Source organism: Arachis ipaensis, chromosome B9, assembly GCF_059453495.1.
Source record: "Arachis ipaensis isolate K30076 ecotype BB chromosome B9, ASM5945349v1, whole genome shotgun sequence".
Taxonomy (NCBI): Eukaryota; Viridiplantae; Streptophyta; class Magnoliopsida; order Fabales; family Fabaceae; genus Arachis; species Arachis ipaensis.
Window position 1 is genome coordinate 136,372,935 of NC_142444.1, and position 22,623 is coordinate 136,395,557.

The 22,623-nt window shown below is 33.5% G+C and overlaps 2 non-coding genes across 2 annotated transcripts; both read right to left on the minus strand.

Annotated features, from left to right (window-relative positions):
- Positions 1-4,548: 4,548 nt before the first annotated feature.
- LOC148546471 (small nucleolar RNA R71) lies at positions 4,549-4,655 on the minus strand. Its single transcript, XR_015900339.1, has one exon. It is a non-coding gene; the product is annotated as a small nucleolar RNA R71 (small nucleolar RNA).
- Positions 4,656-22,216: 17,561 nt separating this feature from the next.
- Positions 22,217-22,324, minus strand: LOC148546472 (small nucleolar RNA R71). Its single transcript, XR_015900941.1, has one exon. It is a non-coding gene; the product is annotated as a small nucleolar RNA R71 (small nucleolar RNA).
- Positions 22,325-22,623: the final 299 nt, after the last annotated feature.

Consider the following 22,623-nt stretch of genomic DNA (forward strand, 5'->3'; position numbering starts at 1 on the left):
ATCCATTCAGCCCATCGGAGAAAACTATTTATCAGGAATATTGACAAGACTATACATCGGAAAGAAGGTAAGGTTTCACGATATGCTAAAAGCCTATGTGTCAATATGAAATTAGAGCATCAAACATCTTAGTATTAGTTTCCGAATTCGATAGCCGATACCCATCACATATTTCACGTCTCTGATAAACCCATATTTTATGATATATTTTGTGCTTAATTCGAGTGATTTATTCAATCCTTCACCCACTTATTCATATTAATTGCATGGTTTTACTTTCCCTTCCTTATTATGTGATGCATGTGAAAAACATGTTTTCTAAACTTTAAAATTAATTATTTTAATTACCTTTATTTCCATTCGATGCCGTGATTAGTGTGTTGAGTAGTTTCAGATTTTCTAAGGCAGAATGACTTAAGGGATGAAAAAGGAAACATATAAAAATGGAAGGAAAGCACAAAACGGAGCTTCTGAAGAAACTGGCATCCACGCGATCGCATGGACGAAGCGATCGCGTGCCAAGCGCGAATCAGCAGTGACGCGGCCGCATGACTGACGCGACCGCGCACCTTAAGCAGAACGCACATGACGCGGTCGCATGACTGACGCGACCGCGTGGAAATGAAATGCTCCAAATGACGCGACCGCGTGACCCACGCGGACGCGTGACAGAGGCCACGCACCAGAAATTATAGAAAACGCTCGTAGCGAATTCTGAAGCCCTTTTTGGCCCAGATCCAAGTCCAGAAGGCATAGACCAGAGGTTACAAAGTGAGAGAACGCATCCATTCAGAGAGAGCTCGCCAATTTTCACTTTCCATGATTTAGATTTAGTTTGAGAGAGGTTCTCTCCTCTCTCTTTTAGGATTAGGATTAGGATTTAGGAGTTCTCTTAGTTTGTAAGAGTGACTCTCGATCCAGGTTTAATATTTATTTTAATGCTTTTATTCGTACCTATAAATGTTGCTAACTTTACTTATGAACCCTTTCCATGTTATGATTTGAATTAATGATTATTTGAGGTATTTCAGTTATTGATTGCTTTCTCCTTAATCTGTGTTACCATTGCTTTCCATCCAAGGACATTTTTATTCCAACAATTTTACTTTTCCCCTTTTTTGGTCTTGGTTAAGAAATCAGTAACTCAACATTATTAAACTCAGTATAATCGATAATCGTTATCTTGCTAATTGAATTGAGCTTCAATAATCCCAACTTTTTTCTAGGAAATAAATAGGATTCGAAGGTCAAACTAATTAGTCCCTTGACTTTCCTTTACTTTAGTAAAGGTTAACTAAGTGGAATTTAGATTCAACTTTCATTATTGTTGAGAGAGATAACTAAGTTGGACTTCCAATTTCTCTTACCTTGCCAAAAGATTGCTTTACAGTATTTATTTATTTTAATTACCATCTACTTCATTTGTCATTTAACTCACTTGCTTCTCACCTTCTAAACCCCGATTACAACCTTTATAGCCAATAATAAGAACATACTTCCCTGCAGTTCCTTGAGAAGATGACCCGAGGTTTGAATACTCGGTTAACAATTTTTAAGGGGTTTGTTACTTGTGACAACCAAAACGTTTGTAAGAAAGGTTGATTGCTTGGTTTAGTAACTATACTTACAACGAGAGTTTATTATAACCTCTAAACCATCAATCCTCAGTTCTTTAGTCTCACAGTCTCAGGAGTACACCTCTGAAGCCAATCACGTGATAGAACCTGAACCAGTGCAACTGAGAGAGGATCTAACGCTTCAAGTAACTTCAATTAGAATTGATAAAATAATACCAGTACTAGGCGGCTACACAAAGGAGGAGTTATGTTAGCAGAGGATGCCAGGGATGGAGCTAGAATTGGAAAACACACTTGAGAATTCGAATCAAATATGCGAAAGGACTGCCCACACCTCTTTTCAGATAATTGAATCTGAATTATGAGGGCAAAATTCTTAATTAGGTGGGTAGAATGTAAACCCCGCAAAATTAGCGAATAATTAATCAATAAATTAATTTTTAATAAAAGAAATTAGAAATGTGAATTTTATAGTTTAATAGGATAGAGCTAATTAAAATAAGAATATTGACACTAATTTCAAAAAATTTGGCTCAGAATTGGGCCAAACGGGCCGAACCAATCGAACCGGACCCAAGTGGGTCCAAGCCCATAACCACAACCCACATACAAGCTGAACATTCAGCCTCCTGGTGCGGAGTTTATAACCCACAAACTAACCGGCAAGTACACCGGTCGTACCAAGTAGTACCTCAAATGAATGAGGGTTGATCCTACGAGGATTGATGAACTAAGCAACAATGATTGCGTGATTTACTTAGTTAGACAAATAGAAAATGGTGTTTTGAGAGTTCAAAAGCATTAACAGTAAATCAGAAAGCAAGCAGTAAATGAATTGTGAAATATATGAGTAAAACAGTTAAGGTTTCAGAGATATCTATTTTCCAGATTAACTTTTCTTACTAACTATTTTAATCATGCAAGATTTAATTCATGGCAAACTATATGTGACTAAACCCTAATTCCTTAGACCTTTTTAGTCTCCTCTAATTCAATATTTTTATTTTCTGTGTTTGATCTTTGTTCTTGTTTTGAGTCTTTTGTTTTTGTTTTTGTTGTGTTTTTCGATTTTTATGAGTCTTTCTTTCTAAAAAAATTTTTCAAAAAAAATAATTTTTCTTTGTTTAAATCTTGTTTCAATTTTTAAGTTTGGTGTTTTCTTGTTTATTTTCCTGTTATTTTTGAAAATTTTGTTTTAGTTTTTTAAAAATTTTAAGTTTAGTGTTCTGTTTGTGTTCTTGAGTTCTTTGAGTCTTTAAATTTTGTTCTTTGTGTTCTTGTGAATCTTCAAAGTGTTCTTGAGTCTTGTATGTGTCTTGATCTTAAAATTTTTAAGTTTGATGTCCCTTGGTGTTTTCCTCCAAATTTTCGAAAATAAAGGGGTGTTAGATCTAAAAATTTTAAGTCTTGTGTCTTTTTGTGTTTTTCTCTTTCATCAATAAATTAAAAAAATAAAAAAATATATCTTGTCTAACTTATTTTTAACCATAATTTTCAAAAATCATAAATAAAATTCAGATTTCAATTTTTAAAATTTTATCTTATCATATCTTAGTTGTCAAGTTTTCAAAAATCAAATTTTTTAAAATTAAAAACCGTATCTTTTTCAAAAATCTTATCTTTTTCAAAATTTATCATATCTTTTTCAAAATTTCAAAAATATTATCTTATCTTTTTCAAAATCAAATTTCAAAATCTTATTTTTTTTCAAAAATTCAAACTTTAATTTCAAAATCTTTTCTTATCTTACTTCTTATCTTATTTTGAATTTAAATATTTTCTTATCTTATCTTTTAATTTTATTTTTTATTTTTAATCTTTTCTTAATTAATATCTTATCTTCTCTCTCTTATTTTTCAAAACTACCTAACAAACTCTCTCTTCTTAATTTTTGAAAACTAACTCTCTTCTTCTCTTTTTTCTTTTTCAAAACTACCTAACTAACTCTCTTCTCTCTTAAATTTTGAAAATTTCTCTCTCTTCTCTCCCTTCTATTTTTCAAAAATCAACATTTAAATTTTAAATTCTTTTTAAATTAATTTGACTTAATTTTTGAAAAATAAAAAAATAAATAAAAACAAAAGAAAATAAAAATAAAAATATTTTAAATCTTATTTACTTTTTTTATTTATACTTATTCTCTTCTCATATCTGTTCATTCAACTCTACTTTTTTCGACTCTTTACCTACAATTCTTTATCTTCTTCCCTTTCCTATTCACATCTCACTTGGAGCTTCTTGCCAATTGGCACAAAAAGCTTCCTGGTGATCTCTCTTCCATATTCATTACTTCCATCTTCTCTTTTCAAGGTAATCTTCTTCTACTTCTTTTATTTATTTTTATTTTTATTTTCTTTTTTCTTCTTCTTTTTTCTATTCTGACTCTAAGGATGAGCTTATTGTCTATTGGAAGTCTCTTTCTTTTCTTTCTTTTTTTTTTGGCTTCTTGTTTACGACTAGGAACAGGGATAAAGAACCCCTCTTGACTCCTAATCCTGAACCTGAACTGAGGAGGCGTTTACAACTAGCTAAAGCACAACAATCCGAAAGAGACCTTTCAGAAAGTTTTGAACAAGAAACAGGAGACATGGTCAAACCACAAGAGGAGCCTAGAAAGGTTATTGGTGACTTCACCATGCCTACCTCTGATTTTTATGGCAGAAGCATTGTTGTACCTGCCATTGGAGCTAACAATTTTGAGCTTAAGCCTCAGTTAGTCTCTCTTCTGCAGCAGAACTACAAATTCCATGGACTTCCAATGGAAGATCCACATTAGTTCTTAGCAGAATTCTTACAGATCCGTGATATTGTAAAGACTAATGGAGTAGATCCTGAAGTCTACAAGCTTATGCTCTTTCCCTTTGCCTTAAGAGACAGAGCTAAGTTCTAGTTGGATGTCCAACCAAGAGAGAGTCTTGACTCTTGGTAAAAGCTAGTTAATGCTTTGTTCTTTCCTCCTCAAAGGATGAGCAAGATTAGAGTGAAAGTTCAAACTTTCAAACAAAGAGAAGGTGAATCCCTCTATGAAGCTTGGGAAAGATACAAGCAATTGATCAGGAGATGTCCTCATGACATGCTCGCAGAGTGGTCCCTCATAGGCGTGTTCTATGATGGTTTGTCTGAGATGTCCAAAATTTCATTGGACAGCTCTGCAGGTGGATCTTTCCACTTGAAGAAAACACCTACAGAAGTAAGAGAGCTCATTTATATGGTTGCAAACAACCAATTCATGTACACCTCTAAGAGGAACCCTGTAAACGATGGAATCTCTCAGAAGAAAGGAGTTCATGGAGTTGAGACTCTGAATGCCATCCTGGCTCAGAATAAGATCCTGACCCAATAGGTCAACATGATCTCTCAACATCTCACTGGGATGCAAACTGCACCTAGTAGTGCTCAGGAAGCTTCTCTTGAAGAAGAAGCTTATGAGCCTGATCAACCCACCATAGATGAGGTGAATTACAAGGGAGAACCCTATGGAAACACTTACAATCCTTCATGGAGGAATCATCCTAACCTCTCATGGAAGGATCAACAAAAACCTCAGCAAGGTTTCAATAACAACAAGGTGGTAGGAACTAGAATAGGTTCAATAATAGACCATCATTCCCATCTTCTCAACGAAATATGGAGACCTCTAAGCAGAACTTTTCTGACTTAGCCACTCTAGTCTCCAGCCTTACTAAGACCACTCATAGTTTCATTAATGAAACAAGGTCCTCCATTAGAAATTTGGAGGTACAAGTTGGTCAACTAAGCAAAAGGATCCTTGAGATCCCTCCAGAAAATCTTCCCAGTAATACTGAGGTTAATCCTAAAGAAGAGTGCAAGGCCATAACCATGGAGGTTGAGGCCGAATTGGAGGAGAGTGGGAAGGCATTGAACACCAGTGAAGAAGCCTTCACTGGGCGTTCAACATCCACAATGGCAGCAAGCCTGGCGTTAAACGCCACTGGGCATTTAACGCCCATCCTGGCAGAAAAGCTGGCATTGAACGCCAGCCAGGGAGCACTGGCTGGGCGTTCAACGCCCAACCAGACAGCCATTCTAGCACTGAACGACAGTGAGGAACCCCTCACTGGGCATTCAACGCCCACCAGCCCAGGGAAGCTGGCGTTGAATGCCAGCAAAAACATCCCTGCTGGGCGTTCAACTCCTAGAATGCTAGAGGCATTGGAATTTAATGCCAGTCAGGGTGGACAGCAAGGGCGTTCAACGCCCAATAAGCTGACAGAACTGGCGTTGAACGCCAGCCCAAGCACACCCTTTGAGTGCCAGAATCCCACTCAAGAACCCTGTAACCCAAAACCAAAGGAAACCATAAAGACAATTGAGGTTCCTTTGAATGCACTTTTGTAGTGCATAAGTTCTGATGACTACTCATCCTCAAGTGAGGATGAAGACACTAGGAAAGAGCAAGTTGCTTGTTTCCTAGGAGCTCTAATGAAGCTGAATGCCAAGCTATTTGGTACAAAGCCTCTGGAGGAAGAATCTCCACTGCTTACCAAAGAACTCCATACTTTGGTTCAGCAAGAGATACCTCAGAAGCTTCCAGACCCTGGACGCTTTCTGATTCCTTGCACCATAGGCACTATGACCTTTGAAAAGGCTCTTTGTGACCTAGGGTCAAGCATTAACCTCATGCCACTCTCTGTAATGGAGAAGCTGGGCATACTTGAGGTACAAGCTGCACACGTCTCTTTAGAGATGGCAGACAAGACCATGAAGAAGCCATATGGCTTAGTGGAGGATGTCTTGGTTAAAGTTGAAAACTACTACATTCCTACAAACTTCATAGTCTTAGACATAGAAAAGGATGAGGATGACTGTGTCATCCTTGGAAGACCTTTCCTAACCACAGCCAATGCTATCATTGATGTGGCTAAGGGAGAACTAACCCTAAAGTTAGCGGAGGACCACATCTTATTCAAGATGCCTCATCCTAGCTCTCCCTTTAAAAGAGAGATAATAGTGCAACACCTAGTGTGCCAACCCTCTCTTTTTGTGTAGAGCTCTGCAGAGCCTGATGAGCGGATAATTTATACGCTTTTTGGCATTGTTTTTAGGTAGTTTTTAATATGTTTTAGTCACTTTTAGTATATTTTTATTAGTTTTTAATTAAAAATTATATTTCTGGACTTTACTATGAGTTTGTGTATTTTTCTGTGATTTCAGGTATTTTCTGGCTGAAATTGAGGGAGCTGAGCAAAAATCTGATTCAGGCTGAAAAAGGACTGCTGATGCTGTTGGATTCTGACCTTTCTGCACTCAAAGTGGAATTTCTGGAACTGCAGAATTCCAAATGGCGCGCTCTCAATTGCGTTGGAAAGTAGACATCCAGGGATTTCCAGCAATATATAATAGTTCATACTTTGCTCAAGGATAGATGACGTAAACTGGCGTTTAACGCCAGTTTCATGTTGCAGTCTGGCGTCCAGCGCCAGAAACAAGTTACAAGTTGGAGTTCAACGCCAGAAACAGGTTACAACCTGGCGTTGAACGCCCAAAACAGCCCAGGCACGTGAGAAGCTTAAGTCTCAGCCTCAGCACACACCAAGTGGGCCCCAGAAGTGGATTTCTACACTATCTATCATAGTTTACTCATTTTCTGTAAACCAAGGTTACTAGATTAATATTTAAACAACTTTTAGAGATTTATTTTGACATCTCATGACATTTTAGATCTGAACTTTGTACTCTTTGACGGCATGAGTCTCTAAACTCCATTGTTGGGGGTGAGGAGCTCTGCTGTGTTTCGATGAATTAATGCAACTATTTCTGTTTTCTATTCAAACATGCTTGTTTCTATCTAAGATGTTCATTCGCACTTCAATATGATGGATGTGATGATCCGTGACAGTCATCACCATTCTCAACCTATGAACGCGTGCCTGACAACCACCTCCGTTCTACTTTCGATTGAATGAATATCTCTTGGATTCCTTAATCAGAATCTTCGTGGTATAAGCTAGAATCCATTGGCAGCATTCTTGAGAATCCGGAAAGTCTAAACCTTGTCTGTGGTATTCCGAGTAGGATTCAGGGATTGAATGACTGTGACGAACTTTAAACTCGCGAGTGTTGGGCGTAGTGACAGACGCAAAAGGATCAATGGATCCTATTCTGACATGATCGAGAACCGACAGATGATTAGCCGTGTGGTGACAGCGCACCTGGACCTTTTTCACTGAGAGGACGGATGGTAACCATTGACAACGGTCAACGGTGATCCACCAACACACAGCTTGCCATAGGAGGAACCTTGCGTGCGTGAAGAAGAAGACAGGGAGAAAGCAGAGATTCAGAAGACAAAGCATCCAAAACTCCAACATATTCTCCATTACTGCATACCAAGTATTTATTTTATGTTCCCTTGTTCATTTGCAAGTCAACTGATAATTATAATTGACCTCCTAACTGAGATTTACAAGATAACTAGAGATTACTTCAAACCAACAATCTCCGTGGGATTCGACCCTTACTCACGTAAGGTATTACTTGGATGACCCAGTGCACTTGCTGGTTAGTGGTACGAATTGTGAAAAGTGTGATTCATAATTCGTGCACCAGAGCCCCAGACATCAATTCTAAGTTTGGTGTTGGGTAGCCCTCAACAAGCTATAAACACAAAGGTACTAAAAAAAAGTACCTAAAGGGTGGAAGGAGAAGAAAGTCCCAACTGAAGGCCTCTCACCTGGCATGAGAGTTGTCTTCACTAAAAATCTAGCCTTACCACATACAGTGAGTTGTGTCCTATCTCTAGAGCATATAAAGCTCATTCACGAGAGGACAGGCAGAAAATTCACTGTCAAGGGCAAAAATCTGAGCCCATACTCACCTCCATAAGGAGCTAAAGGTCAAGCTAGTGACTTTAAAAGAGCGCTTGTTGGGAGGCAACCCAACTTTACTCAACCATATTTATTTTATTTTGTTTTTCCTTTCAGTTGTCAGTGTCGTGATCATGTGCAGCAGTCAAGAGACAGAATTCACAGCAGTGAAAATAGAACACTCCAGAAAGAGTGTTAGAGTTAAACGCCAGTGAGGAAGCCCTCCTGGGTGTTCAACACCCCAAGGGGGGAGCATTGCTGGCGTGGAACGCCAGCCAGGGAGCAGCCCCTGGGCATTCAAACGCTAATGTAGAGAAGTAGGGAATCTGGATCCCCTAGCCTCTCAAGACCAGTAGGTCCCACAGAAGCTCCACTTACCCCACCTTCTCCTATGATCATATTTGCTCGAGGATGAGCAAAACTCTTAAGTTTGGTGTTGCAAAAGCTCTGCTTTGTGACTTCTACCACTTTTAAGTATAGAAGAAGAGGATGGAGTAAACTAGAGAGTATGCACACGAGCCAGTGTAGCAGCCTTAACAAAGACAAAGGAGTGACATTGAAGAGATCAAGCACTACATTGGATCCTCAAGGAGGAGCACTAGCCACCATCATTCAGGTGGATTCGTTCTCTTTATCTCCTTGTCTGTTATTTTTCTATTTTCTGTCTATTTTATTTTCTGTTTTCTTTTTCTAGTTCATGATCATATGTATTTAATGTCTTTAAGTTGTAAAATGTTCCATATATCTCTCACCTTGATTAAATGAAATTCTTATTGAAAAGAATTGAGAGATGCATGAATTTCAAGTTTGAAATAAGATTAGTTTAATTAGTTTAATGTGGTGTCATCTGCTTTTGTTTTCTGAATGTATGAAATAAACAGTGCATATTTGAAGTTAAAATTTATGAATGTTAGCTCTTAAAAGAATAAAGATAAATGAAAAGTATTATTGGTGATCTGAAAAATCCATAAATTGATTCTTGAAGTAAGAAAAAGCAGCAAAAAGAAAAAGAAAAAGCTTGCATGCGAAAAAAAAAAAAGAAAGAAAAAAATAAATAAAAAGCAAGCAGAAAAAGCCAATAGCCCTTAAAACCAAAAGGCAAGGATAAAAGGGCCCAAGGCTTTGAGCATCAGTAGTTAGGAGGGCCCAAAGGAATAAAATCCTAGCCTAAGCAACTCAATCTAAGGTGTCCCTAACCATGTGCTTGTGGCGTGAAGGTGTTAAGTGAAAAGCTTGAGACTGAGCGGTTAAAGTCGTGGTCCAAAGCAAAAAGAGTGTTATTAAGAACTTTGGACACCTCTATCTGGGGACTCTAGCAAATCTGAGTCACAATCTGAAAAGGTTCACCCAGGTAAAGTGTTTGTGGCATGAATGTATCCGGTGACAATACTGAAAAACAGAGTGCTTAGGGTCACGGTCAAGACTTAGAAAGCTGTGTTCAAGAATCAGAATAAGCTTAACTAGGAGAGTCAATAATATCATCTGGATTCTAAGTTCCTAAGAATGCCAAAATCTCGGAGTTTCAATGGATAGTGAGATGCCAAAACTATTCAGAAGCAAAAAACTACTAAGTCCCGCTCATCTGATTTTAAACTAAGCTTCATTTGAAACTTAGAAATTTATTGTATCTTAATTTTTTTTATCCTACTGTGTTTTTAGTTGCTTGGGGACAAGCAACAGTTTAAGTTTGGTGTTGTGATGAGCGAATATTTTATACGCTTTTTGACATCATTTTCATATAATTTTTAGTAGTTTTTGTTTAGTTTTCATTAAGTTTTTATAGGTTTCAGTGTTAAAATCACATTTGGAATGCCATACAGCTCAAAAAAACAAATATTTTTACGAGAAGGTAACATCTTTTCCTAATAAAAATGCAAATTTGAAGAAAAATCAGAAAAGGGTCAGTGTTAAAACAGTTTAAGAGTTGAGGAGTGTGTAACCTAATGGGTGTGGAGCCCACAACAAGAACGGAGCCATGAAAGCGGCGATAAGAAGAGCTGTTGCGGAACTTGAGGCAGTGCTTCACGAAAGGGTTCGAAACACTCGTTATCACCTTCTTCGAATTTCCATAACCGTCAGAACAGGTTCTTCGTTGTTCTGGTGGCTGTGGGTAAGTGATTTTGTGTTGCTGCTGCTGCTGCTGTTGTTGTGAAGTAAGTTTGAAAGTTGGGTGAAACTGAAAAGAGAATGTTTTTGTTGAGAGAGTTTGAGGAGAGAAAGTGGAACAAGCATAGTGAAAAACGTTGGAGATATAATATTAAAGGAGGAGTGCTAGGACTAGCAACTTTTGTAATTTGTAGCCATCAAATAGTCATCAATGATGATTTTAATGGTATGAGATTGGTGTGAAATTTCATCCAATGACTCACTTTTCTTTGCTAGTTACATGCTGGCCAGAATTTGGAAAAGTTGCTGGTCCCCTAGACTTTTCCATATTAAAGTTGCACCAAACTAAAAAGGGTATGTCTAAAATGATCTCAATAAATATGTGTTTATTGAATGAGCCACACTTATATAGATCATTAGATTTTATTAGATGAAAATCAAAGGCTAATATAAAAGCAGAGCATTGATGGACTCTAATAATATAGAATATTCTAGTATATAAATAAATGCTTTAAATGGCAACAAAATCTTTTATTCTTAAATAATTAAATATAAAATATATAAATACAAAATATATGAGTATTTTTTTTTATTAAAATTAATTATTATGCAAAATTTTTTTATAATATTAAAAAATTATATTAAAATAATATTTTAAATTGTAACATAAAAATATAAAATAATTAAAATTTTATTTTATATTATTTGACAAATAATTAAATTATTATATTCAAAATTTATTAACTAACTATTTTTATTAAAGATATTATTATATAACATAATTTTTGATAAAAATATTTTAAAAATATAATTTATTTAAAATATTATATATAATACATAAAAATATTAAGTTTTTTATTTTTTTAGAAAAATAGAATAAATAATATAATTTTAAATACATACTTAAATAAAAAAAATTAATATTTTTATATGTTATATATAATTTTTTAAATAAATTTTAATTTTACAAATATTTTGATAAAAAAATTATATTATATAATAATATATTTAACAAAGTAATTAGTTAATAAATTTTAAATGTTATAATCTAATTATTTATCAAGTAATATAAAATAAACTTTAATTATTTTATATTTTTATGTTGTATTTTAAAATATCATTTTAATATAATTTTTTAATATTATAAAAAAAATTACATAATAATTAATGTTAATGAATAAAAAAACTTATATTTTTTGTATTTATTTATTTTATATTTTTTAGAACAAAATTTTTTTACTTTTATATAGTAAAATATGTCATAATTTTTAATATATATATATATATATATATATATATATATATATATATATATATACACTATCTATTAAATTTTTTATATTTTAAATAATTATAATCATATAATAATATCAAAATCAGAAAAATATTAAATCTGTTACAGTAAAATAATTTAAAATATTATTTTAATATAATTTTTTAATATTATAAAAAAATTTTACATAATAATTAATTTTAATAAATAAAGAATACTCATATATTTTGTATTTATATATTTTATATTTAATTATTTAAGAATAAAAGATTCTGTTGCCGTTTAAAGTATTATGTATTAAAGTATTGCCATTTAAAACATTTATTTATGTACTATATAAGTATGGCCTATATAAGTATGGCTCATTCTTTTATATTAGCCTTTGATTTTCATCTAATAAATCTAATGGCCTATATAAGTATCGCTCATTCAATAAACATATAATTGTTGAGCTCATTTTAGACATACTCTGGAAAAATCATAGGAAAGCTAATTGAAGAAGAATGTACACATTCAAATTTAATGCATAAGATATAGCTTCAAACCTAGGAAAATATGCAAAACAAACGCGTTACCTACACAGTCAAGTTTAACCAATCTCAACTCATAGATTTTATTGATGCTAATGATTCACTACAGAAACTACATGTACAGATATATCTTTTCCAAAAAGCTGCCACCTCTGGATGTCAAGATTAAATCCAAGCTTTGATGGAAACATAATATTCTGAAATCCAACTCTACCTGAAAATAAAAAATAGATACATTGGTTACAGGAATATAGTGGTAAAACCAAGTGAACTTGGATAACTGATACACCTGAAATGAAATTTACATGATACAAACTTCTAAAAACCTTAACTTTGGCAAGTTGTAAAACCACAACTGGCTATTCAGCATATCCAGAAGACAGAAATCGATTAAATTCATCAACATATTCACCAAATAAGGCACACCGAATCCTATAACTGAAAACAACCAACAAAATCACCTACACTATTAAAAACTTGACTATACAAACATACCAAAAACAAAAAAGAATCTCAATAAAAGGAAGAGGTAGAAATTAAAGAAGGCTAGATTATTTTCAGCAAGTTCCATCACAGTCATCTTCATCTTCTTTCCATCTTTATCATACTCTTTCTCTTCCGACACAGAGACTAACAAACCTACCACATCTGAAATAAATATGAAGAAAAACTAATAGGAAATAATGATAACAAAGCAACATTCTACAAATCACAAAGAAATAAGACTGCAATCATTCCAGACAAAAAAGTATGAGCAAATAGCACAACATACCAACTAAGAAATCGGAATCCTCTTTGGTTTCCAAAAGTTCAGTGAATAGAGAGATTGTAAGAGCAGATTTTGGAATAAAATCGTAGATAGCAGCCCTGATAGTAGTCCTGAATTGGAAAATTAACTTAAACTGATGCCTAGTGGCTCTATAAGATCCTTTGTTTGGCACAACAGTGAAGAGCTTCATGACATATACTCGACCCTCAGAGAGAAGTTGTTTGAATCTGTAAATCATAGTTTTCAGAACAGTAGCTTGTATCTTGCACCCCTACGAATCAACATAAATTATACTAAAAATCTGATAAATGACAAATCGAATAAAGAGAAAAATAAATTTAAATGAAAAAATATTTCAGACCTCAATATAAAAAAGGTAAGGAGAAACACATCTAAATACAAAAAACAAATAGCTAAAAAATTTTAATAGATTTAGACCACTATAACTCACAGATTCATCAACCAAAATCATCTCCATGAAATTTGGGAGAAGTTGACCAGTGAAAGTAGGAATAGTCCAAAGCCTAATCACCCTAACTTTGAGGTTCCATGCTTCCTTCTCAAGATTAATCTTATTAACCATATCCATGACAGTTGTCAAATTGAAATGCAATTAAAGGGATGAAAGAGAAAACAGATTTCAGTCAATAAAACAGCAACTAAGAAACACATACAACAGCAACATGAATGTGAGAAAAATCTGCCATGATCAATGGGTTCTGCCTTTATTTATAAACACAAATCAATTGAGTAATTTGAATTTCGAAATCCATAGAACCCTTATTTTGGGAGGAAAAAAGAAGCAAGATAGAGATTTGAAAGATATTGATATTGATTGACCTTAGATATCAATCGAAAGATATTTTCGGGCCCCACTAAATAATCCTATATATAGGCCCTAAGCTAACAACAATTGATACACAAATAAGATGTATAAATGGTAAGCTATATTAATCCTAAGTTATCTTCTATATAAATTGTAAGCTAATAGGAGGAGAAATGATGGGATGAGAAGAGGATGAGAGAGAAGATACAGATAACAAAGACAACATGAGGTAACATCTAGAGAAAAGCAAGAACTAAAAATAAAAAGAAAATCTATGCATAGATTTAAGAGTGGTAGACTTAGATGAGGACATCTTTTAGTATAGACATCATTATTTTATTAGGCTTCCTATATAATTATATTTCCAATGAAAAATATATCATATTCCCAATGAAGATATACACAAGATAATTATCTATCTATGTAATGAAATACCAAAAAATAAAGTGACCATCAATAAAGTTCAAAAATTGTGCTCAAAAGAAAAAAAAGACATACAATCAAGGAATGAAGATATAAACAAAAGAGAGTAACAAATAAGAATACATTTTTTACTAATTTTATTTTTAAAAAAATAAGAGAACAGAATCAAACACTCAAACTTCTCAGAAAAAGTATCAACATAAGCTCGATAGCTAAATAGAAAATAAAAACTTAATTTAAGTAAACATATGCAAAGAGAAATATCTATTAACTTCATCAAGTAGCTCATTTTTCCTAGCAAACAGACCCTTGATAATTCAAGACGAAGGGATACAAAATAAAAAAATATTTTAAATAGCTTACCAATAAAAATCAATTGGTGTACACTTATACATAAATAAAATAAAAACATAAAAAAAAGAAAGAAACAGACAGAGAACAAAACAAAGAATAGCAACAAAATTTGTAAACAACTTTTAAAAATACAACTCAACAAATCTAGAATTTAGATTGGCCACTATAAAGTGGGATAAAATATTTCTCACAAAAATTAGAGAAACTTAAGGAGATAATGTGAACCAGCTCAATTTACATAGCATTTTCAACTATTGACCATATTTTCTTTATGAAAATAAGCGGATAAAAATGTATCACTAAAAAAAAATAAAATATACCAATAGATTTTCCTAAGAAAAATATTGTAATTATTTTTAAGCACACCAAAAAAGAAAAAAATAACATATAAATAAGTAAGGAGAATTATTTTTAATTGTTTACCTTTCTCATTAATGCTGCTTGAAGTTAAGGAAGACCATCATTGTAACTATAACAATTAATAGCAAGAAGGTTTTACACAACTTTAGTCACTTTATCCAATGGCTTCTTCTGGTGGATGCCAATAAACCACAATCTTAAAATGTTCAGCAACACTATCACGAATCACACGATAAACAAAAGTAATGATCAAATAAGATGTAGAAAATTAATTAAACACCAATTATTCAAAATAGTAACCGAATAGAAATAAGTAATTTGTTGAATAATCAAAATTTAATAGCCTTTTGAACCAAAAAATTCTGCATATTGGGAGAAAAATATATAGAAATAGAGAAAACTTCTTTTTAAAATAGTCAAAGTTTCCACCTTCTCAACAGAGTTTTAATGAAGTTGTCCCAAACTCTTTAATAAGATTAAAGAACACACACACACATCCCATTTCTAGATATAAAAAGGTAGCTAAATGAATATGAATAAATGACTTAAACTTTACAGTATAAGACAAAGTAGAAATAATTTTCCAACAATTCATGCTATAGTGGATGTATTTATACACTTTTTTTTTTTGCATAGCAATGATCTCCGAATTAGATTATTTATCACAAAAAAGAGATATATTTTTCAAGATGTTGGTTACAATACAAAATTATACATCAGTGATAAAAATAAAGTTACGATACACAAAAAGAAGCCCAAATCAAAATTTTGTGTATTTTTTCTTCCCTCTATTATGAAACCAAAAGAAAACTAACAAATCTGTATATTTGATCAGTTTATAAAATTGATCCTTAAATAAGCATATTTCTTAACCCATTCAGAGCTTGATAACATAGACAATCATCAATGTCTTCACCGGAAGAAAAATTATAACCATCTAAAAATTTAGAAGTCTCTAGAATCTAACAAATATGTAATTTTCAAGAGCAGATTAATATCCTGAGTGAAATACTAATAAAGTTCTCTGCCAACTTTAAATTAATCATTTAAGACCTATATAATGAGAAGCTCAGATTATCTTTTTGACATCATAATAATCTTTAGTAACTTTGATTATATTAGAAATAAACAAAAGATTTAACCCACAAGAAAAAGGATAGTTATTAATAGTAGAATTATAAGCATTATATAATAGCAGTTACAAAAGATAGTTGAGGTTATTAGAGGCAAAATAATAACCATAAACAAAGACTCATTATTTAAACAACATTAAAATTTTTTATATATGCCCAAGTAAATTGGGAAAGAATAAATAAGAAGGCACAATCGTTAGTGTAGAATTCAAAGAGAATGAGTAAAAAGGACCATACCTTTTAGAATAGTGCCCGTAAATCCATTGTGCATGTAGGACACAGTCTCCTCCATAAATTCGCAACTTTAGCTGAACGAAGAAAATCATATAAGAGAGCAAGATTTATCCAGTAAATTATCAAATAAACAAATTAATATGAGGGAAAGAAATTAGTGAAACCAGATTTGAAGAGTATTTACAACATACTCTAGTACACCATTAACTTTTGAGAATCTACTATGCAAAAGGGAAAAAATTATTTGTAATAAAAACTGAGACCTTTACCAAGACTCTAAAAACATGAAACTCAAGAACCAATCAAAATCAAAGCTTTATTAATAAAAATACAAATAAAAACGGAGACCTTTGTTTTTGATATCAACCTCATGGTCTTTGAAGGTCCTTTTTTTACACTTAAGCAAGTGTACACAAAATGACCATGTCCCACTTCTTTCCAAACACAGATAGAAATTTTAAAAAATCAATAGAAGAACACTCATAATTCACAATATCAGATTACTACGAAAAGAGAAATTACACAAAGATATTAAGAAAAAAAACCTTTAACCGTATATAAAAGAGAAAATTTTCTCATAATAGTATTTATTTAACTCATTTTGTGCATTGTAATAAACTTTTTTATTCCCGAATTGATTCCCGGATTTATAGTTATATACTTTAAATATTAAAATTAATTTTAGACATTATACTTCTATTATTGCTATAGCTTTTTTCAACAACAAATTGAAGAAAACAAAAGAAGACCCAATAGAGCAATTGTCCCAATGAATACATTATTAGAAAACTTAAATCAATCTAATTCCTACTAATCTGTCGAAGCTATTAGATCACCTCACAATTGCCATTATGAAAGCGAAAAGACAGCCCCATGACCACAAATCCAGCTTTTCAATTTGACCCATATTCCAATCAGCAATCACTCCCACAAATCATCCCTCTCCCTAAACCCTACCCTAAAACAAATAGAGGGGTATAGAAGAAAGAGAGCATAGAAGGAGAAGAAGGGTCATGATCAAAACTTTATCCAACAACTAAGGCCGAGACATATCCACAAAAAGATTAAAGAAATAAAAAATAATTCAACAAAATAACTAATCAAACAATAAATAAGATCAAGTGTATATGAGTATTAATAGCTCAATAGTTCAGTGTACATTATAGAAAACTTAATCTTAAAATCAACGGAAAATTACAAAACTCAGATTTAACTACACAAAAATGCTCCGAATAAATTTGAAATCACCGTGGAAACATACAAACCCCAATGGGAAATCAGAAACACAATTGCAAACCCTAATAAAATTCCTGCATACTGAAAATGAAGAACCTAACAGAAAATCGAAAAAGAATCTCTCTTCATGAAGACAAAGTTCAGAAAAAGAATCAAAATTATTCAAGGGTACTATGAATTACATATTAGAAAACCAAATTCAATATGATGCCTACAATTTCTAGGATATTCGGAGAGCAATTGAAGTGTTTTCATATGGAGTGTATATAGCTCTTAGAGTAAAGTATTGTTTTTGTCCTCAATGTTTGGGGTAAGTCCTAAAATTGTCCCTAACGTTTCATTCGTCCTATTTATGTCCCCAACGTTCCAAAGTTGATTCAATGTTACCCTCCCGTTAACTCCACTGACGGAACACTAACGGAGCTGCCTACGTGGACGCGAGACGTTGGTAACCCCAAACGTGTGTGATGAGCGGATAATTTATACGCTTTTTGACATTATTTTTAGTATGTTTTTAGTAGAATCTAGTTACTTTTAGGGATGTTTTCATTAGTTTTTATGTTAAATTCACATTTCTGGACTTTACTATGAGTTTATGTGTTTTTCTGTGATTTCAGGTATTTTCTGGCTGAAATTGAGGGACTTGAGCAAAAATCAGATTCAGAGGTTGAAGAAGGACTGCTGATGTTGTTGGATTCTCATCTCCCTGCACTCAAAATGGATTTTCTGGAGCTACAGAACTCGAAATGGCGTGATTTCAATTTCATTGGAAAGTAGACATCCAGGGCTTTCCAGCAATATATAATAGTCCATACTTTGCCCAAGTTTAAATGACACAAACTGGCGTTCAACGCCAGCTCTCTGCCCAACTCTGGCGTCCAGCGCCAGAAACAAGCTGCAAAGTGGAGTTCAACGCCCAAACTGGCACAAAAGCTGGCGTTCAACTCCAAGAAGGACCTCTACACGTGCAACACTCAATTTCAGCCCATGCACACACCAAGTGGGCCCCGGAAGTGGATTTATGCATCAATTACTTACCCCTGTAAACCCTAGTGACTAGTTTATTATAAATAGAACTTTTTATCATTGTATTCGTAGTCTTGGTTACTCCGATTCCCCTCTGGGGCCGAGACCAATGAACTCCATTATCACTTATGTATTTTCAACGGTAGAGTTTCTGCACTCCATAGATTAAGGTGTGGAGCTCTGCTGTTCCTCAAGGATTAATGCAAAGTACTACTGTTTTCCATTCAATTCAACTTATTCCGCTTCTAAGATATTCATTCGCACTTCAACCTGAATGTGATGAACGTGACAATCATCATCATTCCCTATGAACACGTGCCTGACAACCACTTCCGTTCTACATTAGACTGAATGAGTATCTCTTAGATTACTAATACAGGGGACCGAGTCCGAGATATTGGGATCTTCGTGGTATAAGCTAGATTGATGGCGGCATTCATGAGAATCCGGAAAGTCTAAACCTTGTCTGTGGTATTCCGAGTAGGATTTTGGGATTGAATGACTGTGACGAGCTTCAAACTCATGAGTGCTGGGCGTAGTGACAGACGCAAAAGGATAGTAAATCCTATTCCAGTATGATCGAGAACCGACAAATGAATAGCCGTGCCGTGACAGGGTGCGTTGACCATTTTCACTGAGAGGATAGGATGTAACCATTGACAAGGGTGATGCCTCCAGACGATTAGCCGTGCCGTGACAGGGCATTTGGATCATTTTCCCGAGAGAAGGCCGAAAGTAGCCATTGACAATGGTGATGCATTACATAAAGCCAGCCATGAAAAGGAGTAAGACTGATTGGGTGAAGATAGCAGGAAAGCAGAGGTTCAGAGGAACGAAAGCATCTCTATTCGCTTATCTGAAATTCTCACCAATGATTTACATAAGTATTTCTATCCCTGTTTTATTAATTAATTTCGAAAACCCCGTTACTATTTTATATCCGCCTGACTGAGATTTACAAGGTGACCATAGCTTGCTTCATACCAACAATCTCCATGGGATTCGACCCTTACTCACGTAAGGTATTACTTGGACGACCCAATGCACTTGCTGGTTAGTTGTGCAAAGTTGTGAACCATGGTATTGGCATCATGTTTTTGGCGCCATTACCAGGGAAAGAAAGAGTGATGAATTTTACATAATCAAAGTGTAATCACAATTCCGTCCACCAAGTTTTTGGTGCCGTTGCCGGGGATTGTTTGAGTTTGGACAACTGACGGTTCATCTTGTTGCTCAGATTGGGTAACTTTCTTTTCGTTTTCTTTTCAAAAAGTTTTCAAAAATTTTTCTTTTGTTTTCGAAAAAAAAATATAATAAAAATAATGTTTTCAAAAATAAATTATTCTAAGGCTTCAAAACTTTCAAGAATGAATTCTAGAGTTTCATGGTAACATGTTGAATCCTATCTGGCTGAAAAGTCATACCCAAACTCCTTTGGGATTGGTCTTCAACTAATCACCTCAATGGATGTAAATCCATTCTAAAGCTTGACTGGCTATTAAGCCATGTCTAACCCTCAGATTGGAGCTTTAGACTAAAGAGTACAAGATTCCTGGAATTCATATGAAAAATTTTGAATCCTTATTTTTTCTTTTTCAAAATGATTTTCGAAAATTTTAAAATAAAAATACAAAAAAATCATAAAATCATAAAAATCAAAAATATTTTGTGTTTCTTGTTTGAGTCTTGAGTCATGTTATAAGTTTGGTGTCAATTGCATGTGCATCTTGCATTTTTCAAAAATTCTCATGCATTCATATTGTTCTTCATGATCTTCAAGTTGTTCTTGGTAAGTCTTCTTGTTTGATCTTTGCATTTGCATGTTTTGTGTCTTTTCTCGTTTTTCATATGAATTCTTGAATTCTTAGTGTCTAAGCATTAAAGAATTCTAAGTTTGGTGTCTTGCATGTTTTTCTTGCATTAAAAATTTTTCAAAAATATGTTCTTGGTGTTCATCTTGACATTCATAGCATTCTTGCATGCATTCATTGTTTTAATCTAAAAATTTCATGCATTGCATCATTTTTCTTGTTTTTCTCTCTCATCATTAAAAATTCAAAAATAAAAAAAATATCTTTCCCTTTTTCTCTCTTAAAATTTCGAAAATTAGATTTGACTTTTTCAAAAATTTTTAAAAATCTAGTTGTTTTTATGAGTCAAATCAAAATTTCAATTTAAAAATCTCATCTTTTTCAAAATCTTTTTCAAAAATCAAATCTTTTTCAAATTTCTTAGTTATTTTCGAAAATTCCAAAAATATTTTTCAAAAATCTTTTTCTTATTTTTATATCAAATTTTCAAAAATAACATAATCAATTAATGTTTTGATTCAAAAATTTCAAGTTTGTTACTTACTTGTTAAGAAAGATTCAAACTTTAAGTTCTAGGATCATATCTTGTGATTTCTTGTGAATCAAGTCATTAATTGATATTTTAAAAATCAAATCTTTTTCAAAAAAACTAATTTCAATCATATCTTTTCAAAAATATCTTCCTCATCTTCTCTTTTTCAAAATTTGATTTTAAAATATCCTTTCTAACTTCTTATCTTCTTATCTTTTCAAATTTGATTTTCAAATTTGTTTCAACTAACTAACTAACTTTTTGTTTGTTTCTTATCTTTTTTAAAATTATCTAACTAACTCTCTCTCTCCAATTTTCGAAAATATCTCCCTCTTTTTCAAAATTTCTTTTTAATTAACTAATTATTTCAATTTTTAAATCTTAATTTTCGAAAACTACTAACCTTTTCAAAAACTATTTTCGAAAAATCACTAACTCTTTCTCAAAAAAATTATTTTCGAAAATCCTCTCCCTCTCTAATCTTATTCTATTTATTTATTCATATACTAACATCTCTTCCTCACATCACTCACCAAATTCGAATCCCCTCTTCTATCTGTGTTCGAATTTTTTTTCTTCTTCTCTTCTTCTACTAACAATAAGGAACCTCTTTACTGTGACATAGAGGATTCCTCTTCTTTTCTTTTTCTCTTCTCTTTCTTATGAGCAGGGACAGAGAAAAAGGCATTCTTGTTAAAGCTGATCCAGAACCTGAAAGGACTCTGAAGAAGAAACTAAGAGAAGCTAAATTACAACAATCCAGAGACAACCTTATTGAAAATTTTGAACAAGTAAAGGAGATGGCAGCCGAACCCAACAACAATAATGCAAGGAGAATGCTTGGTGACTTTACTGCACCTAATTCCAATTTACATGGAAGAAGCATCTCCATTCCTACCATTGGAGCAAACAATTTTGAGCTGAAATCTCAGCTAGTTTCTCTGATGCAGCAGAACTGCAAGTTTCATGGACTTCCATCTGAAGATCCTTTTCAGTTCTTAACTGAATTCTTGTAGATCTGTGATACTGTTAAGACTAATGGAGTAGATCCTGAAGTCTACAGGCTCATGCTTTTCCCTTTTGCTGTAAGAGACAGAGCTAGAGTGTGGTTGGACTCTCAACCCAAAGATAGCCTGAACTCTTGGGATAAGCTGGTCACAGCTTTCTTAGCCAAGTTCTTTCCTCCTCAAAAGCTGAGCAGGCTTAGAGCTGATGTTCAAACCTTCAGACAGAAAGAAGGTGAATCCCTCTATGAAGCTTGGGAAAGATACAAGCAGCTGACCAAAAAGTGTCCTTCTGACATGCTTTCAGAATGGACCATTCTGGATATCTTCTATGATGGTTTATCTGAGCTATCAAAGATGTCATTGGATACTTCTGCAGGTGGATCCATTCACCTAAAGAAAACGCCTGTAGAAGCTCAAGAACTCATTGACATGGTTGCTAATAACCAGTTCACGTACACTTCTGAGAGGAATCCTGTGAGTGATGGGACGCCTATGAAGAAGGAAGTTCTTGAAGTTGATACTCTGAATGCCATATTGGCTCAGAATAAAATATTGACTCAGCAAGTCAATATGATTTCTCAGAGTCTGAATGGAATGCA